Genomic DNA, 10,379 nt, shown 5'->3' with positions numbered 1-10,379 from the left:
CTGTACAAATGCATTATTAAGGCACAATAGCGCTATAAAACACAACAAAGGTGCTAAAACAATATTTTAGTGTGTTTGTCTTTTTTTATACTTCTCCTAGCTAAAAATGCATTAAAACGAGCTCAAAATGAAAAGAATCAGAATTGGACTTACCGAGGGACCATAGTCAGCTGGTCGTTGGTGTTGGCAATTGAAACTCATTCGATGGATTTTGATGGTTGATTACTAGTTTAGGGTTGTCATTGATGGAAACTCTTCATGAGATTTCTATTTGGTAATCACAGGTCTTGTTTTCTGAAAGAGGATATCAACTGGTAGCCAGTTAACCAAAATTTCAGGTTGAACAAAGCAGTTTTGGTCTGGAAGCTTTCCGGTGATTGCAGTGTCATGAATCGTGTATGGGATAATTGAGCCAACATAGAGACATCATTTTATCATTTTTTTGGTGATCTGCATTTATCTTTGGTGATCCAGTCAAGCCGACATATGACTACACATTACATCAGCAAGCCGACTTGATAAATGATCTATTTTGTGATTGCAGATATATAAGACCGATGTGGGAGATGTTTTTAATGGATGGTATGATTGTATGTGAGTAAGTGGTGATCGAGAATTTGTTTTGGCACAGTTTCACATGCGCATTCTTGATCTGGTAGCTGACTGAGATAGAGAACAAAGTAGAACTACAGAGGTGATACAGTCGGTATCTTTGGCTCTCAACCGGAACTCATCTAGACATTGTAGATGCTATTTTGGAGTTTATTAATTGTAATAGATTAATGTAATTGATTTGTAAGGAAGTGAGCCTTCCAAGGTTGTAGCCCTTATTTTACTTGAGAAGTGAGCTCTAGGTAGTGTGCCTGAATGCATGTGCATTCCCATATTATAATATTATTTTGCTACTGGCCATAGTGGAATAATATTGTGGGTTCAAATCCCACCATGGTTTTTCCCTTTTGGTTTTCCACATAAAAATTCCGATGTTACGATTTTGTGGTTGATTGTTTTATGTTCCAGCATTTCAATTTCATGTTTGTGCTTCTGGGAGTTTAAATGTTGTCTCTCTTTCATATCTAGATATTTTGCATTCTTCAGGATCATACTTCTGCTTTCCAGATACAGATGCTTTAAATGTTGTCTCAGAATTTCCATGTGATTCACCAAACTCACTCAGTTCAAATGCAACAATCTTTCCAACCAGCATATCTCTTGTTAAAGTAGTCACACTCCAGATCTCATCAATAGTAGCTACCTTATGTTTGCTAGGAGGCAATGATCTCAACACCTTAGCAACAATTTCATCTTCTTCAAGGGTTCCACCAACACATCTTACACCTAGGACAAGTTCATTCACCTTAGCCATAAAGGAGTTTATGTTCTCATCTTCTCCCACTCTCAACATCTCATAATTCCCTTTCAAACTCTGAAACTTAGCAACTTTGACTTGTTTATTTCCTTCATACAAGATTTCAAGCTTCTCCCATATCTCATGTGTGGTCTAAAGTCCCATCACATTAGTCATTTCTGAATCAGTTAGGACGCTCATCAATGCTTTCTTCGCTCTAATGTTATTTTTAGCTTCCTTGATCTCATCGGCAGTAACCGGTCCATTAGGAGGAACATGATAGGCATTCTCAGTAATCGTCCAGTAATCCTCTCCAAGAGATCTTAAGCGTACCTCCATCTGGTTCTTCCATATAGCATAGTTACTTCCATAAAATCTCAGACTCTCCTTAAAGATAACACTTCCACTTCCAGTTGCCATCCTAGATCTCCTCAAGTGGTTAAGCTTCTTCCTGAGGGTCTAGCTCTGATACCAATTGTTGGCAACAACAATGAAGGAAAACTAAGAGGGGGGGTGACTTATTTTTCACTGGATTATTTATTCAACCACAATTACAAATCTGATAAACTCCAACAACAACAAAAATAAGCAAATAGATAGCACAACACACAACACCAAGATTTTGACGTGGAAAACCCGGTTAAAGGAAAACCATGGTGGGAACCTACCCACAATAAGATGATACTTTGTAGTTGTATGTGAAAATATTACAATGGGGAATGCACCTGCATTTAGGCTCACTACCTAGAGCTCACTGCTCAAGAGATAATGACCTAGAAGGCTACAACCCTCAGGGAAGGTTCACTACTTTACAAGGAAGTCTCACTAACTTACAAAATATTTGAACAATCTAGAATTAAATGAATTGAAAGAATAGCATCTCCAAATGCCTGATGACAGTTCCAGTTAAGCACATATATTTGCTCTGTGACCCTCCAAAACTCTGCTCAACCTCAATGCCTAAATATGAATTCAATTGATCACACCTTTTCCACTCTCAGATAATGCAGAGACCACACCATACATAAATTACATGAATATGGCATCTATCTATACAATTCATCAACCTTGACAACAAGGTCAACTAAACCCTCAACACCTAATTACAAAATTACATCACACGATACAAAGATCGACCACTGAACCAATATGATGATATACATGACATAACATGGACCTAAGTCAAATCTCCAAATATGTAACACCACCGAAAATCATGCCAAGATTAACCGCAACATGTTACACCACTAGGAATATCGCATAAGACAAAGAACATCACTGGTTCAACAAAATCACCAAAAAACTCGCACACCGATCAATGCAGATCATAAAAATAAATAGGACATAGTTAGGAAACACTAGCAAGAATGTTAGAATCATCAGTAACAGTTGTACCAACACCACTTATCAAATCTTCATCGATCAACATCTAAACCTCAAGAACACTCAAACAACAACAACTGACATGAAGAAAGATAACCTGTGGAGCACCAAATCACGAACCATATGAAATGTAGATACACATGAAGATCCCAAACAATCTCCCAAAATCCCAGCTCAAGATCTGACCACACCAGAATATACCAGAGGAAATACTAAACTCTACAAATGACTGATCAACAAAACCAAACTGCAAACCGGATCATATGATGTGATCAATTAAGCTTTCCAGATCACTGAAACCAATACATAAAAATGTAATGACACTTGAAATACTCCATATACCAAACCATGATCCCAATAAACCAATCTGCAATCACTGGAGCAATAAATCACAGGAATATGTTGACATCAATGATAACAACATATCCTAGCAGCAATAATGTCCAACAAGTAAAATAATAATAAAATATATTTGACTAATGAATAATAGAACAATATTAAGGCTTACACATAGGTTGTCTCCTCCATCCTATTGAACATATTGAGGCTTACACAATCAACACAAATTATGCTATGAGTGTAGCAACATTTTGTAAGGGTGCAATTTCTCTTGGGACTCCATGGAGCAGATATAGCAAAGTGACATTGTAGGAATCCCTCTTGATTTTTGGTGTAGAGATTAGAGGTCTTATGTCCTTGGCAATAAAATTCCTACAACAGAGAACCTTGTAGGTCAAGGAGCGCATTCAAGTGAGTTGATAAGTGTTCAAAATTGGAGATATGAAGGTTTTGGCCCATAGAGATAGAGATGTTTTGATTGTGTTGAATTGGCCCATCATGTCATCTCACCCTTTGTAGACCAAAATATATTCAATAGAGCATTGTTGGCTAGAAAATTCCTCATGCGTTTGGCCATAAATAATCATAGCTAAATCATGATGGCTTCTCAATGTACTTATTTTATCATTATTTGCTAGCTTGTTCATTCAATTTTTTTGATCTGATAAATAAAAAGCGGGTTAGTCCCATACCATTACATATCCGCTAAAAAGTGCCACCTAGGGTGCATAAGAAGTGCACATCTAGCTAAGAAAGGGATTAGAAAACAAAAAATAGAAAAAAAACACCTAGCACAAAAAGGTCCAAAGACAAAACTAGCTTGTTCATTCAAATTTTTTCTTTATCATATAAAAATTTAGAGAAAAAAAAAAACTTAAAAGCTCTTGTTGACTAGTGAACTCTTTTTTAAATCCTTTTTATATAAATAATTGGAGAAGATCCTTATGCCTTCTTATCAAAAAAATAATAATAGTGAAATGTATTTAATCAATGACTACTCATACACGAATTTGTTAGATACACATCTTTCTCATGTTTATGTTACAACATATATTTTGAAGTAATTTGTAATTTTCTATTGACATCTCACAATCACACCTATTACCAACTACTTTACTTTGAAAAAGAAAATCAGATTTGACTTATTCTAACCAAATTGCAAAGTGTTATCATATGATGCAAATAAACTTTGAATGCACATGTTTATTTAACAATTGTTGAGAAAATTCTAAAACATTAGGTGAAGCGTATCAATAGTAGTTATAGCTAACTTTGTCCACCCACAAATCTTATATGGTACGTCAAATTTCGATGATTTTCTTTGTTGTTGTCTTTGTATGCAACTTTACTGTTTATAGCTATTATTTTGGCTTATGGGTAGAAGGATGCACGGTGTGGGATCTATTGCACAAGGGTCAACAAATGGTCATTTTAAAGTGTCACCTAATATCTACTTAAAGATGTTCCAATAACCATGCACTGCAACCACCTCAAAAATTGCCAATGCTTATGCACATATGTCCAAGTAGCCAAGTCATATGCGTACCAATAAAGTTGCACAACTCAAAAATTCTAACTGCTAAGATAAAAGTGAGAGGCTATTAATACATGTAAAATTTAATGAACTTTTAGTTATCATTTTTTTGGTTCCTTAAAAATTAATAATAAAAAACTAGACAAACAATAGTAATTAAAACATAAATGTCCCTAAATCAACAAAAAAAAATATCACAAATATTGAAACAAGTTCAAGTACGGGGTCCTCTCCCCTATTCATTTGACTGTGAGTAGTGATATTTTCTCCACATCAATGAGATGGAGCATCCATTTAACAGTGGGAAAAACACAATGAATTCATTGAATAATCCCCTCTACATTAGGGATTTATGAAGACCTTCTTGCCATAGGTACGACTGACAGCAGGCAAGAAAATTGAGTTCATTGAATCAATCCCATCTCCATCTACAACAGAGATTCATGTCGACTTTTTTTTTGGCATTGTCGTGATTGACGGTGCAAAAAACAAAAGTTTGAGCGTACAAATGGAAGCAGATTCACGCCGCTGAAAGAGCTTCACTCACGGACATAACGTGATCAATCAACCTGTCAATCTTTTGTACATAAACAACTGGACACCATTCCTTTAACTAATGTAGGAAACTACTTGCGTACGCAATTATAGAGCGTACGTATTAAGTTGGACAAAACTATTAAAAGACTATTGAACAGGCAAAGAACGTTTGGTTCGTCCATTGCTACTTAGTCTCTCTTCAGATTAAAATATTTATAGTTTGTTTATAGGAGGGAATGTCTTCTGCGTAATTATCTATTGTTTGTTTTTAAACGATGAGAATAGTCAGTCTGTTAGAAGAATATAAATTCAATTTAAATTCATGAGTTCTCATTGATTTTTCAAAATGATATATTTCAGAATGAAGAGTGACAATAGGAATACAAGATTGAAACGTTCTTGTCTGTTTAATATATTACAAGATGAAGAGTGACGTTCAAATTCTAATAACCGTTCACTCCTTGCACACTCAACTCTCCATTTACTGACTTTAAAAAAATAAAAAAACAAATAACTAAAAGCTCATTAATAAATTACACATGTACTAATAGCAACTCATTTTTTAGCTTTTTTTGGACTATAATTGATTCATTTGTGCACTTTTTGTTGGTAACTATAGCACACGACTATTGGAACATTTGTGCATAAGTATTGGCGATTTTAAGTGTATAGTTAATGAGACATCTTTAAACAGATATCTCAAACGACACTTTGAAAAATGTATTTTTTAACCCTTACATACATTATAAATCCCATAATATAATTCCCTTATTACAAATTTGTCCAAGTTATATGCATGGTCATAAAAATTTCTACACAATTCATTGTGTGGCAACATGAATATTGAGTGAGTAACTTTATTTTTTTAAGTATGGCATGAATTTTGTGAGTAACCTTTTTCTTTTTTTAAAGATAAAGGGAGCCACATGATGCAGCCCAACATAGCATATCACGAGATTGCTTTTGCACTGTATTGTTCACATTCATGCTTGTTAGCAAATCAAAGAATGAATCTCACCATCTTTTAATTATTTAAGAATGATACAATTCTTTTAGGAAGATTTACTAATTATTTATTTTAAAATAATTTATTTAATATCAAACTTTATATTTCATATAGACCATACAATGGAATATTGGATATTAATTATAATATATTAGATATATGTTTTTCTTTTTAATTATATTATCTAAATTTTATATAAGTGTGTCTTTTAACATTGTTAAACTTTCGCAATTAATATATTAAAACAGAATAAGAAAATTAAATTTATTTATGTTAATTGTAAGATAATTAGTGCTATTAAGTGGAATTTTGTTTTCTCTTTCACAAAATCTATAAAAATTTAAAATTTCAATGTGTATCTTTCAATCCAGGTTTTCTTTTACCTATTTGCTTGTGTGAATGGAGTATATTATCTGATCTATTTCTATATTAAGTAATATTTACACTGGTTTACTTAAGTTTGCTTATGGCATTATTAATTTATGTTTCAAGCAATAAGTTTGAGACACATATCATAATCTTATGTTGTCTTATGTCTCACATTGGCCTATATAGTTCTCATTGTAATCTAATTCATTTAATCATATTATATGCACGTGCACATATTATGTATTTTCATCCTTTCACTAAACAAAATGATTCTCTCGTGTTTGGTCTCTCTTATACTTTTATTTAAGCTCCTAGACATTGGGTGACTATGTCCATAGCTAAATCTTGCATGGTAGAGAGCATTGTATACCAACTCTTGCAAGATTTTTTCTTATTTTCTTATAATTTTATCTTCTTTATAACCTTAGTTCACCAATTATTTTAAGAATTAAGTACATTTCTCACAAATACCTTAAAAATATAGTTAATGCAAATTGGAATGCATGATATTTGGTTTCAGCACATGCTAATGTATGTGTCAAAGGAATTTATCATCCAATATTGATCAAATACTTACAAATTAATATATCAATGCCTATTGAGGATACAAGATGATTTAAAAGTGCATAAAGATTCTAATATACTGGTGACACTTGAAATGGTGAGCAATATATTATACAAATTGAACAATTGGCATCTCAACACACAAACCCAAAGAAGTCCATTCATGATTTTATAGTTAATTTTTATTTTTTTGAAACAAAGGCATCCAAAAGTAGACTACAAAAATTCAAACAATATTTAGCCATAAAAATTTATAATTTTATTACTTTGCACAAAAACGTTTTACTCTACTATTAGGCTAGTCAGCCTTTATTGCAATTATGAGGTTGAGTCATATGAAATCAATTGAGCCGAACATATTATGAGTAGATATGAGGGATGCATAAGAGACGTTGGCTCTTTACATATAGTTTCAAGAGTAAATGTATTAGTTCTTCTTGTGATTTAATAAATACAACCTCTTAATTGAAACACCCTTAACTCTTTCATTCTTGCACATATAATATACAAAGTATAAATTTTAAGAATGAAAAAAAAATGGCATTTGTAGTATAGATGCAACTTCTCTTCAAAAGAATGAGTTGGAACTACAAGTAAGAATATTTCAATCATCTTACATTTCTAGTGTCACTTCTCATTTGTTAATTCTAAAATATATCTCTCTTCCTTACTAAAGGGAACACCTTATGTGTAAAAAATAATAATAGAAAAATATATGAATACTAAGAAGAAATAATTATGCTTAATTTTAGTACATTTGTGTCATAAATTGATACTATTGATTTGTATAACCAATAAGAACTCATTTCAAAATGAGTCTCATAAAAATTGATAAAGTTGTGATAGGGGTTTCAATGAAGAGCAATCTACTCACGTGGCCAATATAGTAATAAACACACATAAAATAGTAACCCATAATATAATAATAAAAGATTTGCCCTGGAAAAAACCCCAATGAGGGTAAAATCAAGCCTCTAAACGTGTAGTCATCATATTATTGAATTCATAATCAAGTTATAATTTATTGTGACAATATATATGATGTCACAACCTAATGATAATTACTACTTATAATACAATTATCCTCCAACTTCAACTTGAAACATTCTTCTTATATTTATGCTTGAACCTCTTGTAGTGTCGAAAAATTGCATACCCCTTTGTAATTTGACCTAAATCTTTTGTAACCACTTTGGTGTCCATTCCCCTAGCACCTGAGTAGGCTCACTTTAGCCCTTGCATCAACCTTTTCCCTCTCAAGATGCTCAAGACACCTTTTCAACAGCTATCCTTCGACTTTTATGTGATGTTAGTCGTGTGTTTCTCTTGTCACTTATCATTTTTTAATGTGATTCGTTTGATCAATAGTGTGTCGTATGGATGTTAGCATGTCGCGTGTTAGTCTCACTACATCTTAACATTCAAATGTCAGTTTTGAGCATGCCTTTCCACTTGTCACCTATCTTAGTTGGTGCAAACAACTCAGAATCTTCTAAACGACTTGTTGACATCCTCTTTTCCCTCCTCTTCTCTCTTTTTAAATCTATCTTTTCTTTCCTTTCAATCTCTCTAGTTTCTCTCAGTTATTCAAGCACTCTCTCTTGGCTCTCACAACTTTATCCTTCTCTCTCTCACTTGCTACAATAGTCTCTAGTTTGCTACAACACTCTTATGCTCTCACAATAATCTTTTGCAACTCCCTTGGCTTTCTCAAGCCTCTTTGGTAATATATTTCTATCATTTTGTCTATCTCGTCTTTGAGAATCTTGGGATTTCTCACATCCCCTATTTATTTAATCATTTTATCATTCTAGCTATTTATCTTTTGATTTATCTATCTATTTGGGTTGTCCATGAAGGTGGAAACATCAAAATAAGGGTCTGACTAAGGCAAACTCCATAACACAACCCCTAACATTTTCTCTCTCTTGCTTGTGTGCAGGCTCGTAATCCAAGAAAGGAGATTATCTTGATGGAGGCTTCAATCATGGACCAGTTGTAAGCTTCCCGAAACTTTACCTTATTTTAACTATTAACATTCTATCCCTTTTATTTTATTTATCACAATGTTGTTAATTTAGTTATATTCTTGCATTTGAATCTATTGTACAGTCTCTATACTTTGTTCGCATAGGATGATAGTGTGTTGCTCTGGTGTCCTAGCTCCGTGTGTTCATCCCAAAGACAGAGGCTTCATAGGATTGTTTAGAGGTCTTTTCTGTGGCAAGATCACCTAATTTTTTTAATTGTATCTCATAGCTCACCCTTAGCGCTAGTTTAAGTGAGGTAGCAATGGATAGTTTGTTCTCTGAGATTCATCATCTTAGAGGTAACAAATTCCCACCTCTACATTTTGGTGAACCCGACATGAATGCCTAATGTCGAATCTCTTCCTCTTAGAGTATGATGCTTTTGATAAAACATTCTATAAGGATGACTTTGTCATGTTGGATGAAGTATTAGATGACTTATTAGAAGCACCTCTTTCCAAAAGAGATGTAAAAAGGGAGTCATCATTGACGACATCCTCATTCGAAGATGAAATCTCCATGAATGTCATTGTTGTTTTTGCGGCACCACAAAGGCCTAAGAGACCTTACATTCATGTGACCATGGCAAGCCCTTCTCCTAAGAAAGTTAAGAGCATTAATGGGAAGCCTTTTAAAGGAGAAACCTCTGAGTTGTACACCATATTTTTACAATCCAAGCAATCGTCACATAATATCATTGTTCATACATACAATACTAGGAAGAATAAACAAACTCTTGAACAACCACAAATTTCTTTACCACCTTTTCAACCTAGCCTTACTAAGGCACCTTTTTTGGTTGATAAGTGAGCTAGTGATTAGAATCTTATCAAGCAACTTAAGGTTACTCCCACTAAGATATCACAATGGGATTTGCTTCAAACTACTCCAGTGTATCAAGGTATGCTACAGGGTGCCTTGCAAAAGATCTCTCTACCCTCTTTGATGAGATCATCAGACATAAATGCATTGATGGATCATATTCATGCGGATTCACCGAATATTACTTTTTGTCTGCACGAACTTCTTCCTCCCGAGGTAAGAAGTTTAGCGGATCATTTAATGATAATTGTTCATATGAGTGGCGTTGGTATTAGACAAACACTTGTCGATATAGGTTTTGCATTAAATATTTGTGGTTTAGATTTATTACCAAAAATCAAGGGGGACTCAAACTCTTTGGCAACCTCTTCCTTGTACATTTGAGTATTCAACAATAGTGGTAAAACCATTGTAGGAACTATTATATTATCCTTGAAAGATAGGCCT

The sequence above is a fragment of the Cryptomeria japonica genome, chromosome 4 (assembly GCF_030272615.1).
Source record: "Cryptomeria japonica chromosome 4, Sugi_1.0, whole genome shotgun sequence".
NCBI lineage: Eukaryota > Viridiplantae > Streptophyta > Pinopsida > Cupressales > Cupressaceae > Cryptomeria > Cryptomeria japonica.
Note: the sequence above shows the minus strand (reverse complement) of the source record.